At 42.0% G+C, this 27825-nt stretch overlaps 1 long non-coding RNA gene across 1 annotated transcript; it reads left to right on the forward strand.

Moving 5' to 3' along the window:
- Window positions 1–9054: 9054 nt before the first annotated feature.
- LOC131382977 (uncharacterized) lies at window positions 9055–27602 on the forward strand. Its single transcript, XR_009212617.1, has 2 exons — window positions 9055–9168; window positions 27337–27602. It is a non-coding gene; the product is annotated as an uncharacterized LOC131382977 (long non-coding RNA).
- Window positions 27603–27825: the final 223 nt, after the last annotated feature.

Raw genomic sequence — 27825 nt, forward strand, 5'->3', positions numbered from 1 at the left:
TTTCCACAGTGGCTGAACTAATTTACCTTCCCACCAGCAGTGCATGTGGTTCCTTTTCTCTGCAGCCTCACCAGCATCTGTTGTTTTTTTCAACTTTTTAATAACAGCCGTTCTAACTGGTGTGAAATGATATGTCATTGTGGCTTTGATTCACACTTCTCTGATTGTTAGTGATACTGTTTCTTTCATATATTTGTTGGCTGCTTGTATGTTTTCTTTTGAGAAGTGTCTGCTTATGTCTTTTGCCCATTTTTTAATGGGGTTGTTTGGTTTTTGTTTGTTCAATTGTTTAAGTTTCTTATAGATTCTGAGTATTAGGTCTTTGTTGGATGCATAGTTTGCAAATATTTTCTCCCGTTCTGTGGGTTGCCTGTTTACTCTGTTGATAGTTTTTTTGTTTGTTTGTTTTGCTGTGCAGAAGCTCTTTAGTTTAATTAGGTCCCACTTGTTAATTTTGTCTTTGTCACAATGGCTTTTGAGGACTTAGTCATAAAGTTTTTCCCAAGGCCAATGTCCAGAATGGTGTTTCCCAGGTTTTCTTCTAGGATTCTTATAGTTTGAGGTCTTACATTTAAATCTTTGGTCCATCTTGAGTTAATTTTTGTATATAGTGAAAGGTAGAGGTCCAGTTTCATTCTTTTGCATATGGCTAGCCAGCTATCCCAGCACCATTTTATTGAATATGGAGTCCTTTCCACATTGCTTATTTCTGTCAACTTTGTCAAAGATCAGATGGCTATAAGTGTGCAGCTTTATTTTTGGGTTCTGTACTCTGTTTGACTGGTTTTTGTAGCAGTGCGATGCTGTTTTGGTTACCATAGCCTTATAATATAGTTGGAAGTTGGGTAATGTGAAGCCTCCATCTTTTTTCTTTTTGCTTACACTTGCTTTGGCTATTGAGGCTCTTTTTTGTTCCATATGAAGGGATAGTTTTTTCTAGTTCTGTGAAAAATGATGTTGGTAGTTTGATAGGAATAACACTGAATCTGTAGATTGCTTTGGGCAGTGTGGCCATTTTAGCAATATGAATTCTTCCAACCTATGAGCATGGAACATATTTCCATTTGTTTGTGTCATCTCTGATTTCTTTTAGCAGGGTTTTGTAATTCTTCTCATAGAGATCTTTAATCTCCTTGGCTAAATGTATTCCTGGGCATTTTTTTTTATGCGTATGGCTATGGAAATGGGACTGCATTCTTGATTTGGCTCTCAGCTTGAACATTATTGGTGTATAGAAATACTACTGATTTTTTTTACATTGGTTTTGTATCCTGAAACTTTACTGAATTTGTTCCTCAGTTCCAGGAGGCTTTTGGCAGGGTCTTTAGAATTTTCTAGGTACAGACTCATATCATCAAACTTATTTCTTTCTCTTGAGTGATTGCTCTAGCTAGGACTTCCTGTCTTTGCTTTACCCTTTGCACAGTTTTCTGCTTCCTATTCTCTACCTTGTCTTCTGTTTTAAGCGTAGATAGTTGTTGGGGATGGAAAACTAGATTTGGGAGCCAAGGCAGTGGCTAAGTTGCATAAAGAAAAGACACAGACACCCTGGCTAGCACGGTGAAACCCCATCTCTACTAAAAATACAAAAAAATTAGCTGGGCATAGTAGTGGGCGCCTGTAGTTCCAGATACTTGGGAGGCTTAGGCAGGAGAATGGTGTGAACCTGGGAGGCAGAGCTTGCCGTTGAGCCGAGATCGCGCCACTGCACTCCAGCCTGGGCAACTAAGCGAGACTCTGTCTCAAAAAAAAAAAAAAAAAACAGAAAACACACAGATATCTAATGAAGTAAATCTATAAAGACAATAGGAAAAAACTGAGGATGATAATAATGGTTGCTATTGATTCAGGATCCAATATATTCAAAGAGCTTTCTATATATCACCTCATTTAATCCTCTCAATAATTTTTGACCCCATTAGGGGGTCAAATTCTTGACCGCATTAGGGGCTAAGAAGAAATCAAGTGCTCAAATAGAGAAAGAATAAAAGGAGAAACCAAAGAGAAATAAGAGAAATGTGTGGTATAAGAAGGTGAATGCCTAGAACATGTGCCACTTCTCTCTTTTTCAGGCCTGTGACAAGCATGTTAATCAATCACAGCATCCTAGATGTAACTTGGATTTTCTTCTCCACCCAACACTCCGAGCAACCATTACTAACTGGTAGAAGCAAGCACTCAATTTCAAATGTATTTGCTATGCTTAGTGTTGTAAGAAAATCAGACAACGTTCTAAAAGGGGAAGGTTGGGAGATGCCAGCTGCTTCAGAGGGGCCATGCTGAATAGCACTGATTGTCCGGGAGCACCCTGGTTGTACCTGCAATGAGGGTGTTTTCTGTTGAGGGGTGGTGGTGGGATCCATGCTGTGAGAGGTTAAGAAGGTAATGGAAAGAGAAGTAAAGGCTGCGGGTGCCGGTCACCTGTTCCTTGAATTTGCAAGCAAAATAGGTTCAAAAGTTGCTCTGACAGGTACTAGGGTCCAGCAACAGAGAGGAACTGGGTATTCATAACAGAGGCCATAAGGAGAGAGAAGCTGAGAAACCTAGAGACCACAAATGTGAAAATGCTTCAAAGACTATGAAGTGCTTTACAAACATGCAAAAAAGAACATAAAATAGTAAAATATTTGACTCTCACCTTTTTCTAGTTAAAAATAATAGGTGGATAAACAATTTTCTCCAAATGTCATACACATCAGGTACTTAGTCTCCAATGAACTGATAGGATCAATGGCATTAAGCAGCCAGGATGTGGGACGCATATTCCAAAGGCCTGTTTCTTATTGTCTCGGTTGTCATTTTTATGTTTTAAGAACAGATCTTGCTGTGAGTAATTGGAAAGCGTGGGCTCTCTCATAACCACAGTTCCATCACTGCCTCTCAACTTGACCACAAGTCCATACAGACCCTGCTCCACCTTGGCTCCTACAGAGCTCAGCTTCGATGTACTCCTCAAATTGCTGCAACCACCTCCTCCCTATCCTGCTGGTAAATAACACCCACCCGAGGCATTTTTTCACAAACACTATCACTACAAAATATTTCTACTAAATGCTCACGAAACGAACAAAAATCCATCTGCTATTACTTTCAGAAAATCGTGCCACAAAACAGGCCTCCCACATCACACTCTACAGCTGTGCTACACCTTGTAGTTAAGGTGAGTCTCGGCATGATTCAGGCTGATTCAGCCACGGACAGGAGGGGAGAAATTGTTTTAAGGTCCAACCAACGTGGATGACGTTTTCCTTGATACATAGCCTCCAGGAGTTACCACGACATTTTTCCTATCCATGCTCTGTGTTAAATAACAAAAGCTACAATTTATTGTGCAGCTAATTTGTGCCAAGTACTTCCAAAAGTTATTTCTAATCCTTCTAAGTTTAGCAGGGGAGGATCCTGTGTTAGACATAGAGAGACGTCACTCAGGATTTGTTCACCAGCAGTGTGGGTGCGGCCAGCAAATGACCTCAAGCTGTCAGCTCCTTTTGGGTCTTCCTCAGCTGCAGAGGACTGCCTGTCTTTCTCAGGGCAGCCTGCATCCTTGTAAATGCCCAGCCATTTTAGCCCAAAGTGGAACATTCCATCAGACAATTCTCACGCTCCAAAGCTCTGGGCTCAAGGCTTTGTTTGATCTTCATCAAAGTTTAGCTTCTTCCTCTGCCCAATCTTGTGTCTTCCTCCTTTTTTTCAAAAGTGCTGATCCCTAGTAAACATCTTGGACTGCAAACTCAGTGTTTGCTTTGAATTCTGTTTCCCAGTCTATAAAAAGGAGATAGCACCTCCTATGGTTATTATAAAGACAAAACAAGATCATGCATAGTAGAGTGCTTTTCACCATGTCTGGCATATAGAACTTTCGGGGGACCTGCTACCAAAATCACATAGGTTCTTTTCTATTTTCCTAAGCATTGGCTGGCTTGAGAAATAAAGGGACAGAGTACAAAAGAGAGAAATTTTAAAGCTGGGCATCCGGGGAGACATCACACGTTGATAAGATCCATGATGCTCCACAAGCCACAAAAACCAGCAAGTTTTTATTAGGGATTTTCAAAAGAGGAGGTGGTGTGCGAATAGGTGTGGGTGACAGACATCAAGTACTTAACAGGGTAATAGAGTATCACAAGGCAAGTGGAGGCAGGGCGAGATCACAGGACCACAGCTCCAAGGCAAAATTAAAGTTGCTAATGAAGTTTCGGGCACCATTGTCATTGATAACATCTTATGAGGAGACAGGGTTTTGAGATCAACCGGTCTGACCAAAATTTATTAGGCAGGAATTTCCTCTTCCTAATAAGCCTGGGAGTGCTATGGGAGACTGGAGTTTATTTCACCCCTGCAGTCTCAACCATAAGAGACAGGTAAGCCCCAGGGGGGCCAGTTCAGAGACCTACCCCTAGGTGCGCATTCTCTTTCTCAGGGATATCCCATGCTGAGAAAAAGAATTCACGATATTTCTCCCATTTGCTTTTGAAAGAAGAGAAATATGGCTCTGTTCTGCCCAGCTCACTGGCGGTCAGAGTTTAAGGTTATCTGTCTTATTCCCTGAACAATTGCTGTTATCCTGTTCTTTTTTTCAGAATGCCCACATTTCATATTGCTCAAACACACATGCTGTACAATTTGTGTAGTTAACGCAATTATTACAGGGTCCTGAGACGATATACATCCTCCTCAACTGACAAGATTAAGAGATTAAATTAAAGACAGGCATAGGAAATCACAAGGGTATTGACTGGGGAAGTGATAAGTGTCCACGAAAATCTTTACAATTTATGTTTAGAGATTGCAGTAAAGACAGGCATAAGAAATTACAAAAGTATTAATTTGGGGAACTAATAAATGTCCATAAAATCTTCAAATCCACATTCTTCTGCCATGGCTTCAGCCGGTCCTTCCGTTTGGGGTCCCTGACTTCCCACAACATAGAACATGCTCAGTAAATGCTTGGCCATGTCCAAAGTCACACAACTAGAAATTGTTGGATCCAGGACTCCAACCCCTCTGCCTAACCCCTTGGCCCCAAAGTTGGTTTGGAACTCTTTCATGATACTTCTCTTATGCTGCTTTGTTTCATGGTTATTTGCCTGTTATTATATCCCTGCCATCTAGCTGCTAAGTTATTGGAACAGAGATTACGCTGTATCCACCTGCAACCCCAAGGCCTAGCAGGGGCCTTACACATGGGGTGATGCTCCATTGTTGTTTAATGACTGAATGGCTGTATGCCTGACTAAATCGCCAACTCCTTTAAACTTCCTGTGGGGCCTGGAAAAAAAAATTGAATCATTTAAGATGCCTAGGTTTTACTTGGTGTTTCTGGGTTTCCCAGTCTTCTCTATATCTATTTTATGGGAATCTCTAAGCTAATAAACCTAAACACCAACCTGAACAGGGCAAGGAAGTGACTGTGTTGGACCAGGTTGCAGGGTTTTGAGTGAGAGGCTAGTGCTGGAATCACATCAGGGAGCTGCCCTGTGCACAGCCCAGACCCCTCTAGGGCTGTTGGCCAGGCAGGGGACACTGAGATGGCCCTGACACTGCTCTCAGCATGGGCCCCTGCTGTGGGGTGAGGGGTAGGCAGAGAACCTCCCTATCCTAGCAACTTCTGTCTATCAAAAGAGGCTTCCTGATGGGTTTTCTCACTCACTTTCATGAGCCAAGTACTTGGATGTAAGACTAAAAGGATTTGTCCAAATTCTGAAAACTTGGATTGTAACAGTTTCTACAGAACACTTTGGCAGAATAATCTGAAAAAGTCTTTCTTAGTAGAAAGTAACAGCAGCATATCATGAAACAAGTCCGCTTGGGTGAGCCAGTCTCCTTTCTGATCTTCCCAGGATTCTTCCTTGCCACAAGAAGAGCTGGGAATTCACTGTAAGGTGGGCCTAGTCCAAAGTTGGACTATATAAAATTGTTTTTCTTTTGTCTACCTCCTCCACTCCTTTTCACTATGAGGGAGATTTTAAACAGAATTCTTTGATGTTTAATTGCCTTCCAGCAGAATTGAATCTTTAAAGAGGGACCAAGAGAGGGCAATGCTTAACCTAAAGGTTTTAATGGTGGAATTTGAAACCATATGACACTGTCCCATCCCAGCAACTGCCTCCACTGTGTGTTAAAGGCAGGTCTTGCTCAAGATGTCTCTGCCATTCTATCTGCCAAGGGCTGTGGCAGTGTGGGATACCATATGTTTAGTAAAGGTATTATTATAATCTAGGTTGTATTGGGCCAAAACATCACATGACTGGATGATATAGTTAGAGGAAACAGAACCGGAGAAATTAAGGAATACACTATGAAGGAATGGAGAAAAAAATATTTTTTTCAGATGAGAATTGAAGTAAGATGGAACTAATGAGGCAGAAAGCAGTTTGGATTGGCAAGAACTCTCAGGCTAGTTAGAATGCCTCTTCAGGGAGGTGGGAGGTAAGATAGAGACGCTGGATGGGTCTGGCCCCAGTGTTTCTTTTTATTTTTTTTAAAAACATTTCTCCCCCCCGCAATTATAAGTAGTACATGCCTATTGTAGAAATTTTGTAAAACAGATAATTATCGAGATGAAATTTAAAAGCTATATATGAAGATTCTGCTGCCTAGAGTCAGCCATTCTTGACATTTTGGAATGTTCCCGAATGGCCTTTAGAAATTATATACACACGTATTAATTTTTTCCTAGAAGAGTTTTGGTTTAATAGACTGTCGATGTTAGTATGTAAATAATAGTAAATTTCATATCTACTATCTTTTGATTTCCGGGCCTGCTCTAACAATGTGACATGATGTGTCCTTCTAGACAAGGCCAATATTAATGATGATAAGTGAGTTTGCATTTGTATGGTGGCTGCATTTAGCATAGTTGCTGAAATCTTTCCTAATTCTAATAGTCCATATGGAAATTTTCAAGGATTTTCCACATCAAGAAATCATAGTACCTGTGAATAATGACAATGCTGTCTCTTCCTTTTTAGTCCATTTACCTCTGAATTTTTTTTCTTGATTTACTCTGTTGGATAAGATCTCCTGTAGAACAATGTTGAATAGAACTTGTGACAAAGGACAGAGTATCCTGTAGAGCTTCTAATGTTTTAAAAGTGTAAAATTAAAGACTTGTTCATAATAAAAACTGTTCACCAACTATAAAAGAAAAATATTTTTTAAAACTTGATAACAAGCATCTACCAAAAATCTAACAAGAATATTCTACTTTTGACACATATTGCCCATGTCTAGGAGGATAAATGCATATTAATAATTGAATATGCATGTGAATGCATATTAGTTAGGAAGCCTATAACTCGAAAGGTAATGAATATGATATCAATATTATGCACATATTAAGGTGGACATCCTTCTAAATCAAGGCCTTTCTGGAAAAGATGTAACATGTTTGTGTAATTTCTTTAAGGCCAGTAGGGAATAATTCTAACATGTTAAAAATGGTTGACTCAAGATACTGGAATTTATATTTATAAAAGACAAGTTTTAAGACAAAAAGAATTTATAGGGAAAAAGATAAAGAACGAAATAATGATAAAATGAAAAATTCACTAGGAAGATAAGGCATATTTTTAAAAAACAGTTTTATAATCTCTGTCTTTTAGTGGGTAAATTTAATATAATTGTATTTACTTTGAATATTTATATTTTTAGACGTACATATTCAATTTTTATTCTTTTAGTGGTTACCTTTGAATTTTTAGCCTACATACTTGATTTAAGAAATCTAACATTAAATCAATACATCTACCCTCTGTGGAACAATACCAGAGCCTTAGAATGTTTTAATTCTGGTGACTCTCACTTATGATCCATGTTGTTATCTAAAATTTTGGTTCTGTTTTGTTTTTAAATGCCCTAAAATTAGTCATTATATTATGTATAGAGTTTTCGTTTTGTTTTTCTTTCATTTCTCCAGTTGATACTTCTTTGGACTTCCCTTTGTATTTACCAATTTATTTGCTCCACAATGTTTTATGTGTTCCTCTTCTATTTTCTAGGTTCAATTTATTTCTAAATAAATAACTCTCTTCAGTAGTTCTTTCAGCAATGACCTATGAGAAACTCTCTTCGTTTTGTTTTGCCCTCACTCTTGAGTGACGGTTTCTCTAGGTATACAATTCCTTGTTGACAATTATATTCCTGAATACCTTGAGGATAGCATTCCACTGTATCTGGGCTCTATTTTTTCTGATGAAACATCCTTCCATTTATTGTTTTTTGTTTGTTTGTTTGTTTTTGTTTTTAGATATCTGTCTTCCCTATCCTCCAAATTCTTAAAATTTCTGTATCATTTTTCATCTCTTTATTTTTCAATGCTGTAATTAATGGCAATGTCTTTAATTTTATAAACATGCATAATTTACTCAATTGTCTTCTTAACTGAACATTTATATTTGCTTGCTTTTTAAAATTAACTATTCAGGCTGGGATTGGCATTGAGTATACATATACTTTTCCATACATTGCATATTAAAATTTACATGCAATACAAAGTAATGAATTGAGTTATGAGGAAGGGAAATTTTTAATAGGAAAACAATAAAACAAAGTACAAGGTAAGCACAAAAAAATTAATTCTACTTTTTCCTTGAGGTAAGCTATGAACCTAAGGTGCCTAAGGGGAGATGGAAACATGGTTTAAATATGTTTTACATTGTCCATAAAATAAAATTGAATGAATTACTCAGGAGAAGCAAACTCTTTTCCTAACACTATTATAGGTGAAGAAGAGACCCATGGCATGATACTGATATGCAATTCAGTCATGGTGATTCTAAGAGGGGTTGAAACAATGTCTTTCATATATACAACTTCCTGAGAGTCTGGCTTTCTCTATGAGTAATGTTCTAAATATTTCCTACAGGGTCTTAATCTGCAGACTGTGAAACTTCTGGAATTGTCTGCCAAGTTTGTATGTTGCATTGTGGGGTACAGAGATTTGAGGCTGTTGCTGTTAGTCCTGTCTGATTTTGTGTAGGGATCCACTCCAGCATGAGACCTGAGATGGCTCAACTATCATATGGTGAAGCCTGTTTATGCTCTGTCTCTTTCTAGATCTGCACAGGAAGCACAAAGCTCTGGTTACCACTGGAAGCCGTCTTGCCCCCATAAACCAGCCTTAGGATGCCACTGATGCCGTATGGCAGAATGGAGTAACAGAGAGAAGTAAGTTGTTGATGACAGCACTCACTGCTGATTGTACCATGTCTGGAATCTGCTCTACATCTAGATTTCAGTTATTTCCAGATATTTTAATCGAATGTAAGCCAATGTGAATCATTTTTATGACCTGCATCAGTAAGCATTATAACTGATATAGAGATGCATAACTTGCCATTGAAGAATCTATGACTAAACAGATGTAAGAATCAGTTAGCTATAAAAATGGATGACAAACTGGGTGTGGTGGGTCATGCCTGTAATCTTAATGCTTTTGGAGGCTGAGGCGGGAGGATCACTTGAGCCCCAGAGTTCCAGATTACAGTGAATTATGATTGTGCCACTGTACTCCAGCCTGGATCACAGAGCAAGACTCTGTCTCAAAAAAAAAAAAAAAAAGAGAAGAAAAGAAAGAAATAAAAAGGAAAAAAGAAAGAAATGGATGACAGGTCATAAGAGTTGTCACATACATAATGTTTTCTAAGCACTGGCAGTGGTCTTAGTATTCTACGTACATTAATTTTTCATCATAAGAACACAGTAAGATTGGTATTATCATCCCCATCATTATCTCATTATCATTTCCATTTACAGAAGTAGAAAGTGAGTCATGAAGGTTAAGTAACTTGGCTAAGTTCACTCAGCTGCTGAGCTCAAGCAGCCTGGCTCCAGATCCTGGGTGCTTAACCACTATACTATACTGCCTCTCGGTGAAGTGCACGTACCTCCTACAGAGGTCGCATGTCTTCCAACCTGGGGTTTTGTGTAAACAGTGGACAACATAGAGGTCATGATTTTAATCCTTGGCAAGAACCTGGAGGACAGCTATTCTGAGTTGCCAAGGAGTTGGCAGATATACAACTTCAATAGTCAGTGGGGAATGGAGGACAGCATACGGGTTAAGAGCAGGAATTGGTACTAGCCTGAGTTGAATCTAGCTTTGCTGCTTACCAGCATTGTGATCTAATCTGTAGGAGTTTTATTTTCTGCAGCTATAAGGTGGGGGATAGTAATCTCCAGCTTGCAAGGTTTTACAAGGTTTAAATAAAATGATATGTACAAAGGATGGACTTCCTGCTGAGAGACCATAACTTAGAATGGATTGTCTCTGGCCTCTGTATGAGTGTGGGGAGGCCTGGTGGTCACTCTCTGTATAGCAGGGTATCAAGGCACAGTGCCTGATTTGGAGAGTAGAATTAAAAGCAGATGCTGCTGGGTGCAGTGACTCATGCCTGTCATCACTGCACTTTGGGAGGCCGAGGCAGGCAGATCATGAGGTCAGGAGGAGATCAAGACCATCCTGGCCAACATTGTGAAACCCTATCTCTACTAAAAATATAAAAAATTAGCTGGGTGTGGTGATGTGCACCTGTAGTCCCAGCTACCTGGGAGGCTGAGGTGGAAGAATTGCTTGAACCTGGGAGGCGGAGGTTGCAGTGAGCTGAAATTGCATCACTGCACCCCAGCCTGGTGACAGAATGAGACTCTGTCTAAAAAAAAAAAAAAAAAGTAGATGCTTTATTGGTATGAGACACCTAGACACCTAGAATAGGCAAATTCATACAGACACAGGGTAGAATAGGGGTTACCAGGGACTGGGGTAAGAGGGGAAAGGGAATTTATGTTTAATGGGTACAGTGTTTCTGTTTGGGGGGGATGGATAGGGGTGATGGTTGCACAACAATGTGAATGTATTTAATGCCACCAAAGTGTACACTTAAAAAATAAACTGACAAATTTTATGCTATGTATATTTTACCACAATAAAAGAATGAGAAAAAAAAAGAGCTCATGATAGTTATTGGTTAAGTGACAGTTGGGATGATGATCACTGGTTATCAACACCATGAACAGAAACTCTGGTATGAAATTTAAAACCCATAAAAATAATAAGATTATATTTTTAGAGCACTTTTTATACATAATATCTATTTGATCATAATCATTAGTGTCCATAATAAAAAAAGTCAAAAAAAATCATGAGGTAGAGAGGATAGCAAAAGGTCATTTTCCATTGCCTTGCTGTTTGGAAACAGTATATTTCAACCCCCGCCATGGGCTTGCTCTCTGGTGAAAGGGCTATGACCCACACGTATTACCAGGAGGCACGAAGCTCATAACGTGTGTCCCTCCAGCCCTACAGATGGAGGTGAGGCTTTCCTCAGAGGCCCCATTCAGTTCCCATAGTCCTTACTGAGCATGCTGTTAAGCCTCAGCCTTAAAAATAAGAAGTGTCTAATAAAAAAAAGTGCATGACCTCCTGTGACTAAAAGAAGGAAAAAAAAACCTAGCTCTGAACTTTTAAAAGAAAGTGCATTTTTATAATAACCATAAAATCCTCCCAATCAAGCCTTTAAGAGGCAGACTGCATCCCCATCTTTGCCTGGGGCCCATAACTATCCTTAGCTAATCTTTCTCTGACAGATAAAGAGCTGCTATATCTGTTCTTATAGCTCAATTTTAAACTTTATTCAGAGAAGTGGGGAGAAGCAGCCCTGGGTGAGAATAAAGAATGAGTGTTTGAGAGTGGGCAAGGGGAAGGGAAAGATGGGATTACTTATTTGCAGAATAGATGCTTGTAGAAAAAACAAATCTAAGATCCAAAGCCCTGTGGTTTGTTTAGCGATACTTCAGACAAATCTTTGAGACTGCAGGGTCACATCTAGGTCAGTTGTCTACAGAATTCCCTATTTACTCCAGTCCAGCCTTGCTGGAGGTGTACCATCAGGGAGGGTTATTCTGACAGATAGAATGGGTGCCCAGATGGCCGCCTTCTGAATGAGGAGAGAACAAGAGGAGCTTCTCACAGGCTGTGGCAAGTGCAAATGTGAGAAACAAGCAGAAAGCATTTGTGAGAATTCTAAGTCCCCACCAATGGTCCCCAAGAAAAGCTATGAAATCTGTGCAAGATATCTCTAAAAATAAGAAAGATATTTATCAGTTCAAGATGGCTTCCATTTAACTCTGTACTAGAAGTAGATCATTCTGAAGGATCACTGGAGTCCTACGGTGCTGTATCTTCATGAAATTGATATTCTTAGTCAATATGGACCTTGTTAGAAGGCTCCAGGAGGGTGTCCCCTCAGCTCACATAGACTCCTTTCTCTGTGACCTGCCCTTTTCTCATGGATGGGCAGAGGCAGCCATGCTTGTACTATTTGGTTTCATCCTCCTGGCTATAGCTGATTGGACCCTGACCCAGGAAAAGCTGGTTAAATTCTTACTCCCAGGGGGTTAAGCGTATCTAGATTGGTATAGTTTGTTTGCTAGAAGTAAAATAAACTCAGAATCCCTGAAGATACCATCGTTCATCGTATCTATGGAAAAGTAAAAAAAAAGTCTGTTCAGAGATAAAGAGCTAAGAGTATTTGTGGTTCCTGTAATCTTTCTAGTCCTCGGTTCTAGTCCTTTTTAAAGATCTGGCTATACTTGGGTTCTATGAGCTGTGTCAGTCCTTCCAGTAAATTATTATGTCTTAAACTAGCCAGAGTTGGTTTCTGTTACATGCAACTAAAAGAATCTTAAGTATTTTCAACTCAAATGTGAGGCATGAAATCTGTGTCTATACAGAAGACTATTAGACTGACAATTGTGTTATGCACCATCTCTGAGTTTGCTATCTTGTGGGTAGTTTCTTATGTCAGAGATGTCCCAACCTCCTTCCATGGGGTCCACCTCCTGTTGTCTTCAGATCTCATCTAGATATCTGGGGAAATCACCAAAGGATCCCAAATTAGGAGTTACCTTAATTATTCTTTTCTCAACCTCTCTCCCAATCATGCAATCCCTCCTCAAATCTTTTTGGTTCTACTTCCAAAATAGATCCCAAATCGATTCATTTCTCTTTATTTGCAGAGTGGCTACCCTAAGGCATCGGTGCCTTTAGTTTGGATTACTGCAATGGCTTCTGAGCTGGCCTCTGGCCTCCCTGTATCCAGTTTGTTCTCTCTCCTCTCCCAATACATTAACTACATGGCAGCTAGATTGATCTATTTGAAATGTAAATTAGATTATGTCACCTTCCTAACTGAAACATCCTGTATTAGTTAGAATGCAGGCTGAGTTGATATAACAAAGAAACCCGAAATGCAACTGCTCGAGCAAAGGAAGGCAGATGGTTCAGGGCAGGCAGGTGGCCAAGTTATGTACAGCCATGAAGGGACCCAGAGTCCTTCTGTCTTGGTGCTCACCATATCATAAGGTGCTACCCTACACTCTTCAAAGTCAAAGCTGGCTCTCTAGCCAGATGCATGCACCAACCACTGAGATGAGGAAAAGAGAAAGTGGAGGGCACATGCTCAAACATTTTAAGAACTAGGTCCAGAAGTGGCATACATCACTTCTGCACATGTCTTGTTGACAGGAGCTTAATCCTATGGCCACACATATATGCAAAAAAGACTGGAAAATGGACCTTCTAATCGTGTGGGCATTTGCTGGCTAAAACTCAAACATTCTAGGACTGAAAAAAAGGAGAGACTGGATGGGTAGGGGCAGGGGTAGACAACTAGTAGTCTTTTCCACACTCCCTAATGGCTGCCCATGCTTGCACAATGAAGTCTAAACATTTCATGATGGCCACCAAGGGCATCTGGCCTCTCCCGATGTCCTCTTGCCGCTCTTTCCTTTGCTCATGGGGTGGCACAAGGACCTCTCTTCTTTCTGCTCCTGGAACATGCCAAGCCTGCTCTTGCCCTGGGGTATTTGCACTTGCTGTTCCTTCTGCCTAGAAAGCTCTGAAGTCATGTCACCACACACCTATCTCCTTCTCCTCCTTCGGATCTCAGCTCAAATACACCTTCCCTCGAGAAGCCTTCCCTGCTCTTTCTGTCTGCATTGCCCAGGCTCCTGTGGCTTACCCTTCCCCATCACTTTCCATCATTGTTCTTTGTTTTGTTGACTTTGTATCATTTTTAAACTTATCTGAATTTATCTTGAGTGTTTGTTCGTATAGTTGCTTATTTGCTTATTTATCTGTTTCCCCCACCCCCACCTTAGAATTTGAGCTTCCAGAGAGCAAGGACTTTGTCTGTCCTCTTTACCACCCTAGACCAGTACAGGGGACAGTACCTGGCTCATGGTACAGACTCATGTATTGGCTAAGTGAATCAGTGGTCAGCTTGGATCTGGTACCAGCGTTCCTAAATAGAAGCTTTTCTCTTAAATTTTGGGAATAGTCTCCCATCCCTATCTTCTGTCTCCCAAAAGTGTCTTATCTTGCTGGAGACATGGCCCCACTTTGATGGGTCCTGGTTCCTTGCTCTGGGGCCAAATCAGTGCCATTTTTTCTATAACCTCATCACCCACTGGGCCAATTCAATCTGCTTTCCATTCCTGAGATGTGTATGAAACCTGCCTCCTACTTGCATCCCTGGAAACATGGGGAATGAATCAGTTACCTGAAATAAGGGAATAATTTTTTATAACTGATTTAATCATGTGCAGGATGACTTTCGAGCTGACTTTGATTAATGGATCTTCCAAACAACACCATCTCCTAACCCCCACACAGCCCTCCACCACCTCGTCTCCTGTGCACTTGGAGGAAGTTGAAAGGTGTAGTATTTATAACAAGCAAGTCTGAGTGCTAGAATTCCCGGAGAGTTACACAGGATGAGAACCTAGCCCAATAATAATAATCCTAGACGTTATTTACATGTCATTTCTCTGCCAAAGTCATCTAGGTAGCTCCCAAAAGGACCATACAGGAAAAATTCCACTGTCAGCATGTGCCAAAAGTCTTAATGAGGAAGGTTCGGGGGTTTTAATTAAAAAGGGCTCATTCAGTGGCCTTTCCCCAGTCAGAATAAAGTCTGTTCCTAACATGTGTGCCGTGGCAGTCAATCCTGGGAAGATGATCTTGCCATCTTTAGGCACGTTTATCTAAGGAAGGCAGACTCCCAAGCCTATCCTGAGACATTGCTCTGCCCAAAATGAAATTCCATCCTCAAGAGCCAACTTTGCTGAAGTATTGTCAGCCCCTGTGGAGGGAGGGTAGAAAAGGTCCTGAACACCTGGAGAAAGCCATCCAAGGGATGTTCCTTCTCAATAGTGCTTAATACAGTATTAAGCAAAGATTTCTCTGGATCATGAATAAGTGTGGCTATCAGTATATCTGCCACTGTTGAGTTAAATAAAAATGGAAACATCAGAAAGAGCATTTTAAAAACCCCAGTAATCATTTTACCCATTACTTTACAAATAGGTTTCTACTTACTGATTCCTATGAGAATAAAAATGCCATAAGGGGGAGAAAAAAGCTCTTCTTTTTAAGTCAAGCTGGAGAATGAGTGTGTCAGAACACCCAGGAGAGATATTCAAGCTTCTAGCTCCATCTTAGATTTGCGGTCTGATGTCTGATGGGACCTGGGTCTCACTAGCAAGACATGGCAGGTACTTTTCAGCTGTTTTCTGATGGGAAGCCAAGTTGCGGAGTCGGGTGAGGAAGCGATGTGTACCTGCAAGTTCTGGTGGATGAGACCACAGGCGTTTGCAGATCCTGCATGTTAAGCTGTTGACCTAGAGACCTGCAAAGTTCCAAGGAGCTCGTTTCTGCTCAGAGAAAACAGCTCTCATTGGCAATAGCAGCTAATGAATTCTTACTTGGAGGCAAACATTGACTTCACCTTTGAACCCCAAAGAGCCTTTGGGAAGCTCAGAGCTTTTTAAGGAATTTTACCTTCAAGCTGAGGATTTAGGCCAGATAACGTCAGTGGAATGAAGAAAGGTCAGTATCCTAGTATCCTACAGACAGAGAACTTGAGGAATGTGGGGTCAGCAACTAGTCCCTCAAATGGGTCAGTGCTCAAGCCAGCTGCTAATCCCATTTGAAGACATTGCTAGCACTGAAGGTTCATGTGACCTCATAGATGCCATTGATGTTAGAATCAGAGGGGCTTGTGACCATTTCCTCTTGTTTTACTGAGGAAGAGGATGAGGATCAGGGAGGTGCCCATGGTCATGGTCTTGTTTACAACACAGCTCACATATTTCCTGGTCAAAAATATCCAGGACTAGCTTTGGTGATGTGACAGATAAATGGAGCCTAATATTTTGTAGTGAAAATGACCAGAAGCTCTGAAAACCAGAAGCAGATGCAAGTCCACAAGAAGCATGATTAGAATGCCCCTGGCACACTTGCTGTGGAACGCAAGGTGGGAGAGACTCAGGTGCGAGCATTCCTCATCTCCCACTAGGATCATCTGCCCAGAGACTGATGCCTGCCTGGCCAAAATGTCTTGACATGAACTTCCAAGCACTGAAGGGAAGGCTGATGGCCCTGCAAGAAATGGAAAGGAATGCCAGTTGTAGATTGCAGGCTCATCAGTGAGTGCAAGACTGTTGCCACTCAAGCACCACCACCACCATGGCCAGATGTTGAGAAGCAAGAAGACAGAAATAAAGAGGCAGAAAGAAGGACATGAAAACCTACCCGTTGCAGCAATAGCGAAAAGTCCAGAGAGGCTTGCTCAGAACTCTAGCCTTTGTCACTTTGTAGGTTTATAGTTATTCCTTTTAGAGGGTTTTTATTGTGCATGTGTGTATTACCAATGAATATTGAGCAAGCATTTCCTGGGTATCAATTTCGTCTAAGGCACTATGCTGGAGCAGTGAATATGACACAATCCCAGACTGGAGAATCTTTAGACAATGCCATGTGACAAGTGCCATAGAAGGAGTCTGAGGTGCCGTAGAATGACAGTGGGAAGGGAGTACCAATGTCTAATTGCAAGAATCAAGCACTGCTTTAAAGAGAGTGACATACGTGTTCAGTCTTCTACTTCATAGGGTGAAAGAATGGGGCTTTGTGTTCTAAGCCAGGAGTCAATATGCAAACTTTTTCTCTGAAGAGCCAGATAGTAAATATTTCAGGCTTTGCAGGTCATAAAATCTCTGTTTCAACTACTAGAGTAGCTGCAAAAGCCACTATACACAATACATTAATGAACAGGTGTGTCTGGGTTCCAATAAAACTTTATTTACAAAAACACTCATCAGGTCAGAATAACCTGAAAGTCACAGTTCGTCAGCTGGTATTCTAACCCCTTGATGAGCCAAATCCCATTTAATGCTCACAACAACCCACTCGGGTAGGTACAGATGAAAGAGAACTTAGGCAACTTGCCCAGAGGAATACAGCAAGTAAAGGGCTGAGGCAGGATTTGAACTCAGGACATCTGCTTTCAGAGTCAAATCCCCAACCCCTCATGCTTCCCTTATTTTTAAGATAAGCTTATAAATCATCATCACAAAGTCCCCCAACCCCATTTCTTCCTCCCCTCTCTGTCCCTCCTGTCATTTCCTTGCTTCTGTGTTTTGTTTGTCCTTTATTTTTCAAAAACAAACATATTTTTTATAATATTTTCTATAATTTGCCCAGCACAGTGCCAGGCACTTTGGAGAAGACATCAACAGAAGATAATACAGAATTCCTGCATTCAATTGGTTTATCATCCTATCAAGGACCCAAGGCACATAGAAAAGAATAAGAAAGTGCTGGGGGAGGCAGGAAGCCTCCTTCCTGCACTGGAGGGCTTGTCCCAGGTGGAGGGGTTCACCTGTGTGACTCAGCTGGCCATTCTCCATCCAGCCGTCCCCAGAAAGGAGGAGTGTCATGTTTTAACCGGAGAGCCATGAAGAGGAACAGGGCACACAGAACCACGCTCCCTTCCTTCCCCTTCCTGTTAGGAGCCAGGCTGCCCACAAGAAGCACTTGCTTTGCTCTCTCCTCTGTGATCACTGGCAAGGGCGGGGATCTGTGCCCCAGGGAAGAGCTGTCCCCAGTGCTGCCAGTGACAGGGTGACTAGGCTGTGAATTCTGCTAGTCTAATAGCACATTTATCAACAAAGAAGATGTTATTTTGGTCTCCACATGCCCTATTCTTTTGTCTTATTTCTCAATTAGTTTGTGACTTGCTGGCAATGCCTGGTATTATTAACCAGGCCTATTGAATCCCCCAACAGCTGATGCCAGAGAGCATATGAGAAGTGCCCTCTGCTTCCCCCTTCCTCTGAAAAAAGGACACAGATTGCTGGTCAGAGATTGGAGGAGGGAGAAGAGGTCTCTGTGGCCTTGGAGGGAGGTTAGGAAGCTTGGATAGCTTCACTGAGGAAACAGACAAGTCTTCAGGGAGAAATATGGTTCAGAAAGGCTAATCTTAGAGCACATGTTTGTTGCTGTTTGGAATCAGGACCTCGAGGTCCCCACACTTTGAAGAATTTTCTCAGGGCCTCTTCTCTGGGAAGAAGAAATTTTGGCTCAGAAGCTTTGTATGGACACAAAGGATGATTTTAAACATCCGGGGTGTGCATTGAATGATAGAAACTTAGAATTAGAAGCAACTGTAGAGATAATTGTATCTAATTCTACAGCAGTGAATCCCAAACATGGGCTGCCTCAGAATTACCTGGGGAGTTGAAAAAATATGGATGTTCAGTTGCCACCCCTGGAGATTCTGATTCAGTAGTTCTGGGGCAGCCATGGTGATGGTGGTGGTGGTAGTGGTGGTGGAGTGGTATTTTAACAAGCTTCCCAGGTGATTAGGCAGTGAGTTTGGTACACCTGGCAGGTGATCACCCAACATTCATTTCAGCACTCCCAATGATTGGACTCGCTGAAGTGGCGTTGTTGTCTGGGATAAATACCCGAGGTTCATTGTCTCACACCAAGGAAATCAAGTACACGACACACAAGAAGTGGGTTTAGGAGTGAGTGAGGTTTAATAGGCCAAAGAAAGAGAAAGGAGAGTAGCTCTCTCTCCTGTGAGAGAGGGATGCCTGAGTGGGACTTCTGGCCCACTGCCAAGTGCACAAGATTTTATAGACTGGCTTGAGGAGGTGGTGTCTGATTTACATAGGGCCCAAAGATTGGTTGGACCAGGTGTTTACATAGCACGCAAGGAAGCTGGCAGCCCCACCCTAATCTTCTGTTATGCAAATGAAGTCTTTGCCTGGCAGGTGCCATGTTGCCTGCTCCTTACTGTACACGTGGTTGACAGAGAAAATGGAACATGTAGTTGCCATTTTTAACATACCTAGTCCCCAGGTAGCCCCTTATTATTGGCACAGCTGCTGGTGTTCACCTGTGCAAGCTTCTAGCTTGCCTTTCTATGTCTGCAGCTTGATTTTACAGGCCGTTCTTTGTCACAAAAGAAGATGATTTGGGGTCTGCTTAGTATTAAGAGGAAAACCTTACCTTACCTTTGTTTTGTTTTGTTTTTTTTTTTTTTTTTTTTTGTGTGGGCTGCCTTTTTTTTCCCCCCGCGCAATCTCAGCTCACTGCAATCTCCGCCTTCTAGGTTCAAGAGATTCTCTTGCCTCAGCCTCCCAAGTAGCTGGGATTACAGACGTGCACCACCAAGTCCAGCTAATTTTTGCATTTTTAGTAGAGATGGGGTTTTGCTATGTTGGCCAGGCTGGCCTCGAACTCCTGACCTCAAGTGATCCACCTGCCTCAACCTCCCAAAGTACTGGGATTACAGGTGTGAGCCGCCCACCGCACCTGGCCAATAATACTTTTTTTAAAAGGCTGTTATTAGGAGATTCCACAAAGAGCCTCATAAACTGTTATATATGATACACAAAGAGGGCTTCGTGTCATGTTAGTTACACCAGTGATGCCAATGCCCAGTCTGTGTGAGCACATGGTCTCTCTCTCTCTCCTTAGACTCTTTCTTTTTTCATTCTTTTACTTTCTCTCTTTCTCTCTGTCCTTCTTCCTCTCTCTTTCCCTCCTTTCCTTTATTGTATCTCCTCTCTCTGTTGTCTCCGTTTTTTCATTTCCTTTTTCTCTTTCCTTCTTTCTTCCTCCCTTTCTTTCTTCCTTATTCTCTCTCTCCTTCCCTCCCTGCTGTTTCGTGTGTGTGTGTGTGTGTGTGTGTGTGTGTGTGTGTGTGTAGAAAGAAGAACCTGGGAGACAGAGTTTCGTTTTAAAGAGTATTACTCCTAATGTGTATATGTACTATGTTTTGGAGAGTCTTGCCTCTACCATGTATAACAGGATGTCAAATGTAGCTTTTATTTTGTTCTTTTCGAGTTTTGAGTTTTGGCCAAGGACTCAAAGTCTGAGAACAGGATATGTCCAATCACCCATAGAAGAAATGTCAAGGGATTGTGAAGCAGATTTTGCAACCCTGAGCTCATGGCCCACCTTGGGGTATACAAGAAATCCTTAAAGATACAAAAATCAGAAGGAGAGGATTTCTTTTGAACGAGTTGTTAGGGTGCTGGGAGCTTCCCTCAGCTAAAGCCGAGGGAAGATGGCTTCAGGTACCTCTCAGGGGGCTGACATGAGTCCCTGGACATTTGGAGTCTCCAGGCAGGTTCTGGCTCCTCATGCATGTCTGAAAATCAAAAGCTAGAGACTGGCTGGGCAGTTGGCCAGTGGCAGAGTGGAAAGAAGGCTGCTTGGCGAAGAGCTTACCACTCAGAGTTGTGCTTCCTGAGCACCAGTGTTGACCGCACTGAAGATATCTGACTGCCAGTCATCTTGAGGGACTCTGGCCAAGGTGACCCCTGGATGGCAGTGTGCCCCAGCAGAAGTGTGGGGGATGGAGTCAGGGACTGCCTGGTGCTGAGGATGTCATAACAGGCAACATTGCTCAAATTAAGGGGAATAGAATCTCCTTGCTGTTGGCTCCAGAATCCATGCTCTGCCACTTTCTTCTACTGCTTTTTTGTTTTGTTTTGTTTTGTTTGAGATAGGGTCTCACTCTGCCACCCAGTCTGGAGTGCAGTGGCACCATCTAGGCTCCCTGCAACCTCTGCCTCTCAGGTTTAAACGATTCTCATGCCTCAGCCTCCAGAGTAGTGGATTTGCTGCCAGCGCTGGGATTACAGGCATAAGCCACTGCGGCTCTGCCACTTTCTAACTGGGCAAGTTACGTACTACCTTGTGCTTTAAAACCCCCACCTGCACTATACAAGTCTATGTCCAGGGAGCATCAGCACTAGATTACACCCATACAGGTCTTTCCAATTTTCCCCTCTAATCCTTTCTGCCCTGGGCTTAAGCCTGAGGGCCTTGAATTAGACCCTGTGAGTTGGAGGGGAAGTTAGGCAGAAAGGGGGTTTCCTCTTCACTGGGATGCTCCAGGCTCCTCCTTCTTCCCCCAGCCCTGCTCCAACAAGTTTCCCAAACTACAGCAGGCCCAAGCTGGGGGGAAGGAGGGAACATTATATAAATACAATAGAAATCAAAAGTTGAAATACAGGCAAGAGATCGCATTGGTCTGGCCTAGAGTTGGTATCTGGGTGTGACTGGAGGAGTTGTAAGATCTGCCTGGATGTTATCAGAGTGGAGAGGACCAGGGCCACAGGGAGCTCAGGTCAGCAGGTTGCTTCCTGCTTGCAACCAATATATCCAATAAGCTCATTCAATAAACGCAAGCGTAGAGACTGTTTTGAAACTGGCTTTTCTGGCAATTACTTTTAATTCTGCCCATAGGCCTTGGGAACAGAGAAATGTCTTAAATCTCTCACTTCATGGATTGGGTAAGCAGTGGTATTATTTCTGGGGGTAGTCACTTCCCCTCCATGACATGCGAATATTGCTAGAAATATTGGAGTTTCCGATTTCTCTAGGAGAAACCTGGGCATTTTCTGGAATGGGGAAAGATGAGACATGCCGGCCTCAATGCAAATTGTCTATGAGGCGGACTTTCAGAACCATTTTGGTAGCTCTGATTTTTGACAAAATCCATTGCTAGGTTATTCTGCAAGTTATGAGAATGTTTCTGGATTTTTCTAAGTGTTTGGGCAACTCCTTATTCTTGGGCAATTTTCTAATTTTATTTATTTTATTTTGTTGTTGTCATTCCTATTTGTCTAGGAGATCCTCCTGTGGCTTGAAACTTCTAGCTAATATTTAAAGTTGCCCCTGAATCACGTGCCTTCCTTTCCTAACTGTTCAGGTATCTTTCATTTTGGCAAATGACGGTTACCAGCTGTGATTAAAATATGGAGCCAATGCTTTAGGACTGACACAGAGGATGGTCTTCCTGCAGGACAGATGGCACCTCCGGCATTACTCAGACTGGCCATCTAAGCCCATGTTGCTTTGGATGTGTGCCTGAGGTCAAGGGCCCAACCAACTCGTGAGTAGGCCCCAGGCCAGTTTACCAGATGGATGAGGATGAAAACGGCCGACAGACCACGCAGGGCCTGGAGAGAGTCTATGCACAGGGAGCGGTTGCAGCGTTTTACTATCTCCCTAAAGAGGCCCTCACACTTAATGCAAAAATTATGGTTTACCGGAGACATAGGCATTTAAAGAGAAATTTCTGCCCATTCTGTCAAATGCCCTCAGACATGGAATCAAGTGAGAGAACTCTGAATCTTAGCCTTTATCTGAATTGACCAAAAAAGGCTCTCTGGGGACAGAAAACTGGAAGTTTGAATAGTCTGCTAACTATCTCTGTCATGGAAAATCCTGAGGGTAGAATGAGCACGCAGAATGCATGGATCTGGGCCATTGGGACACTGGAGTGATGGCCCCAGATGGCTCTGTGGACAGACTGGGGACTATGGGGAGGGCATCCCAGGGCAGAAGAAATAGGTCTTCAAGACTGTGTTTCTTCCTGTTTTAGGGCATTTTTCACCTCTCTCTTCTGCAAAGAGTTTGTGTCATAAATACCCTGTCTTTTGTACAGCTGACATTGGAGTTGTCTCTCTGTGTGGCAATTGGCTGGCCCTGGGTCCTGCCGACAAAGTAATCATGGGGGCCCTTGCAGGGAGGCAGGGCTGGGATAATAAGAACATCATGTGCTGATCTGTGGATCTAAATTTATTTTTGTTGAACAGGCAACATGCTTACCTGGCCAGAAAAGTTGGAAATGCAAGGCTATCGATATGTGCATTCCAAACACCTAAATGAATTTCTGGGAAAAATTGCAGGCAGCCTTCAGCGTTTTGTAGATGGAGAAGGGAAAGGCACCCTGTGCAGACAAGAGAGCTAGGGCAGGACCCTACTGATGGCAAAGGAAATGTACTGTGAAAGGCACCTATTCTTCCCCATTCCAGGTGACAGGAAAAGAAGACAAGAAGGAGAGCTGAAGAAACTGATAGCTATGCTCTTCAGACCTAGTTCTGCCTTGGGCTGTATATCTGAGTTTGAAAGACACGATTTCCTCCACCCAGAGAAAGTGTCTTACAACAATGTGAACCATGCAATAGGATAATCAAAGAACCATTTGATAGCGTTCTCAGCAAACTATCACAAGGACGAAAAACCAAACACACATGTTCTCACTCATAGGTGGGAATTGAACAATGAGAACTCATGGACACAGGAAGGGGAACATCACACACCAGGGACTGTTGTGGGGTGGGGGGAGGGGGGAGGGGGGAGGGACAGCATTAGGAAATATACCTAATGCTAAATGATGAGTTCATGGGTGCAGCACACCAACATGGCACATGGATACATATGCAACAAACCTGCAGGTTGTGCACATGTACCCTAAAACTTAAAGTATAATAATAATAATAAAATTTAAAAAAAAAAAAGAAAAGTCGGGAAGCCGGTGAGCCCCAGCGTCACAAGTGTTCCCTAGCTGAGCGTCACCTTTATAAAAGTATGGATGTGTGGAAAGGTACTTATGCCACATTCAATGCTGCACTCATGGCCCTGATTATTTAGATCCTATGCAGAACTTATTGAACAAACCTCACTATTTGCTAGACATTATCCTCAGCACTTTACCATTGTCAACTCATTTAGTTCTCATAGCAACCCTATGACATAGGTACTATGATCATTCGTGTTTTACAAATGAGAGATGAAGTAACTTCCACAAGGTCCTGTTATCCCAGAGCACGTAGCTAGTGTGATGCAGACTGGGATTTGAACCTGGCTCCATACTTCAAACTCTCAATAATTAGGTTTTGGTTTATACCCCATGACTATAACTAATTAGCAATGCACATGTCTTTAGGCCTTTCTCCTCTATTAGATGAAGAGCTGCTATGGACAAGAATCATGTCTGGTTTAACCATTGTTCCTCCCAGCAAGTAATGCCTGGTACCCAGTTGGCAGTCAATGAATGCGTTTGCAAACCACAACCCTAGGCACCACCGGCCATGCCATTATCTTCTCCAGGGCACGGGGTGTAGAATGAACAGCTTCTGTTCTTATTTTGCACCCCAGCTACTATGCAGATGGTTTGCCGCAGTGCTCGGGCTGTATACCCTTGACTTCTCCTGACTTTATTGTTGCAGGAAGCAGCTCTGGGCAAACAGCCAGCTTCCAACTAGGTGACCCACCTCTTGGGTCTGTCTGTTCTCACCACAGATAGCCACCCATGGCAAGCCCCAGCGCTTCCAAAAGGACCTCCTCCCTCAGGATTTCTCTCCGCTGCCCCGGGAAGTTGCCTAGCAACCTCCTTTTTCCCCCCTCCCCATGTGCAGCTCCACTCTCGTTTTTCTCACCCCATCACCACTCCCCAAGCTCTCTTCAGTGTCATTAACCCCTGCATCTGTCTGCTGCATCATCCCATTATCAAACTTTGCAGGGACTCCATTTTCACAACAAGCTCAGCCTGACCCAGAACGCATCCAGTCATTTTCTTGTCTTTTACAGTTTTATAGGATTCTTCATAGCATCCTTTTAATATTAACCTCAATATCAGACTGCAAAAGAAAGAGGCAAAGGCAACATGTAAACAAAAACAAAGAGAAAATAACCCAAACACAAAAAAAATCATGATTGGAATTTCCTAAGGGGTTTATTCAAGCTTCAGATAACTTTTTCCCCCTTAAAAGAGTATTATGTCATCCTGTCACATGTACCATATGATATGACATAAAGATGAGATGGCATATGATATGATTAATTAACATAGTATAATACAGTATGATATAATATAGAATAGTATAGTATAAAAAAGTACATGAAACATTTTTACTTATGCTGGCACCATAATATATGTTTTCTCTGTTGCCCTGCTTCAGAGCCTGGAAGAAAGGAAAGCTCCTGATTTTCTTTCTGTCTTGAAGGCCGTCCACCCACAAGTAGCATAGTGTTGCTGGCACATTTGCCACGGTTTTGCCTGCTGTTGGCCAAGGGCATAGTCATTCCAGGCAGGCAACAGGTGATGCGTTGCCAACCCCACCTCCTCTATAGAGAAACACAGGTTATCTGAAAAATAGAGAGAGTCACCCCTTTTCTGTATTGGGCCAGGACATCTACTTGACATCAGCCCTGAGCTTTCACTAGCAAGTGTGCATCTCTCATTTCTGGCTTTAGGCTGTATTTCATCTACTAAACAGAGAAAAATGCAGGGTACCACCATGGCCATGCTGTCAGGAGGAGTGAGCATGCCTGGCCCAGGGCTTTGTTTCACCAAGAACACAACTCTCTGCCTTCTGTGGCTCTTAACTGGCAGCCTCCAGAGTGCCAAGTTGCGTCGAATAGGACTCAAAGGAACAACAATACTATAGTGGTCCCCAGTGCTGCCTGCTATCTAGAATGACCCTCAAACTTAGGAGTCCCTCTGAGTTTTCCAACCCCATGGGGCCTCAGGCTGGACCTTGTAATCTGAGCAGAGCAGACTGGGAGGGAGGCATGGATACCTTTGAGATAGCACAACTAGGTGTGCCTTTGACATTTGTGGAAGTAAGCATATGAACGGGATTTCAGACCCATTCAGGATCATAATGTACAGTTGTTTAGGTTGCACACTGCACAGCCTCTACAATCAAATTGGGGTAGCTCTGGACCTTTAAAAGCTCACTGCTGTTCCATTATAGGGAGTGTCTTTTACTCCTCCCTTTAATCCTATCATTTTTTCTTTCAGATCTGTTCTACCTGAACAAATAGCCATTTTTATAACTACATTCGCATCATATTTGAATGTAAAATCAACCAGAAACTTTCCAATCTGTACCTCTTATTTTTACTGAGGACTAGTAGAGAAGAGGTAATGCAGAATGCACTCAGACCTGAGCCCAGCCTCAGCTTTCTCTGGCTAAATCTAGACTTCCCAGTTCTCTTTCTCTCTGGGTGCACTGTCCCATGTCTAAATCCAGATCAGACAGCAGAAGTATAGGAATGGGCAGCTGGAAGAACCTGAATCCCAAGTCCAAAGAGACCGCCACAATTTACTAGTAAGAGTCTTTATCCAAATTCCCCCTCCTCGTGGTAGTTCGTTTCAGTGGACTTCTTATTCTTTACCTCTCAGGCTTAGAAGACTGTATTCTGTTAAAATTGCTACCATAATCCATGTAGTAATTTTTGCATACAAATTTTATATCACGTTATAGAATTAATTATTCACTACAGTTGTTCATTCCTTCAGAATTTCTTTCAAGGTGTAAGTGTCGAGTTTTGGGAGAAACTTTGCTAAATGCCATAAGATATTGAGAAGAAATGTCTTGTCACCCTTGGGGAAGGTGGGTTTAGTATTAGTTTTATATTATTTTTATTATTATGTTAATAGTAATAACTACTATTTACTGGTGCCTGCTAAATGAAAGAGGCTTAGACAAATGGTTTATATTAATTTTCTTACTTAGTTTTCACAACAACCCTATGAAGTAGGTGCTACCTTTCCCATTACACAGATGAGAAAACCAGGGTTCACAGAGGCTAAGTAGCCTCTGGTGGCTGATAGTCATCCAGATGTCAGAGCCTAAATGCCTCTTTCCAGATGACTTAAAGTTAACTTTAATAATTCACTCTGCTCCGAAGAAATTATGTTCCTAAAGAAGAAAAATCCACATCCAATTTTATTTTCTAGATTAAGAACCTAGAAACACCGCTAATTATGAATATGGGCAGCAGCAGCTGGGAATTATACCTCCCTAAACCTTTCAAGTTCTCTGGTTATTATATTGGATTTTATTTCCTATAACATTATTTTTATTTTACTTTTTAAGTTGACAAATAATAATTGTACATATTCCTGGGGTACATAGTGATATTTTAGTACATATAATATATTGATCAAGGTAATTGTCATATCTATCATCTCAAACATTTATCATTTCTTTGTGTTGGGAACATTCAATATCCATCTTGCTATCTGAAACAATATATTATTGTTAACTAACAGTTTTTAACACTATCTCATCTCCTTTCTTCTCAGGCTCCACTTAATACACTGCCTTGGTGAACAAATACATGTTTGATTTTAAAGATATACCAATGAACCCATTTTCCCTCATTTCTCTTTACAGAATAAAGAAGGGACAATGAAGTTTCCAGGTCAGCATTAAGGGAAGGCTTGGCTGCATCATCTGCCACTCTGCTGCTGCTGACTCTGCCAGTGGGGACAGCACATGCTTCCTTCTACGCTTGCCTGAGGTTCGTAACTTCAGAGGCCCACAGCATTTCTGGAAGGAGTAAAATGAGCTACATGGTCTGGGTAGCTACTCCTAAGTAGAGTTCACAATCAAAGAAATAGAAGCTGGGAAAAACAATAAAGCAGTCTTCTTCTTCTTGAGTCATCTGTGACAGGTTTTTTTATTTTTTATTTTTATTAGAATAGGGAGACATAGAACCACCAAACTCCTATAGAAAATGAGTCTTCTGAGCACCAGTAGCCTCACTATAGAAAAACTGTATTAAAACCTGCATCAGAACCTACATGACCATTTGCTGTTCTCCCCCGCAGGACAACTCCACACAGTTGTATGGGTTGAACACTGAACAACTTAAGGAGCACT

This window comes from Hylobates moloch, unplaced genomic scaffold, assembly GCF_009828535.3.
Source record: "Hylobates moloch isolate HMO894 unplaced genomic scaffold, HMol_V3 SCAFFOLD_3, whole genome shotgun sequence".
NCBI lineage: Eukaryota > Metazoa > Chordata > Mammalia > Primates > Hylobatidae > Hylobates > Hylobates moloch.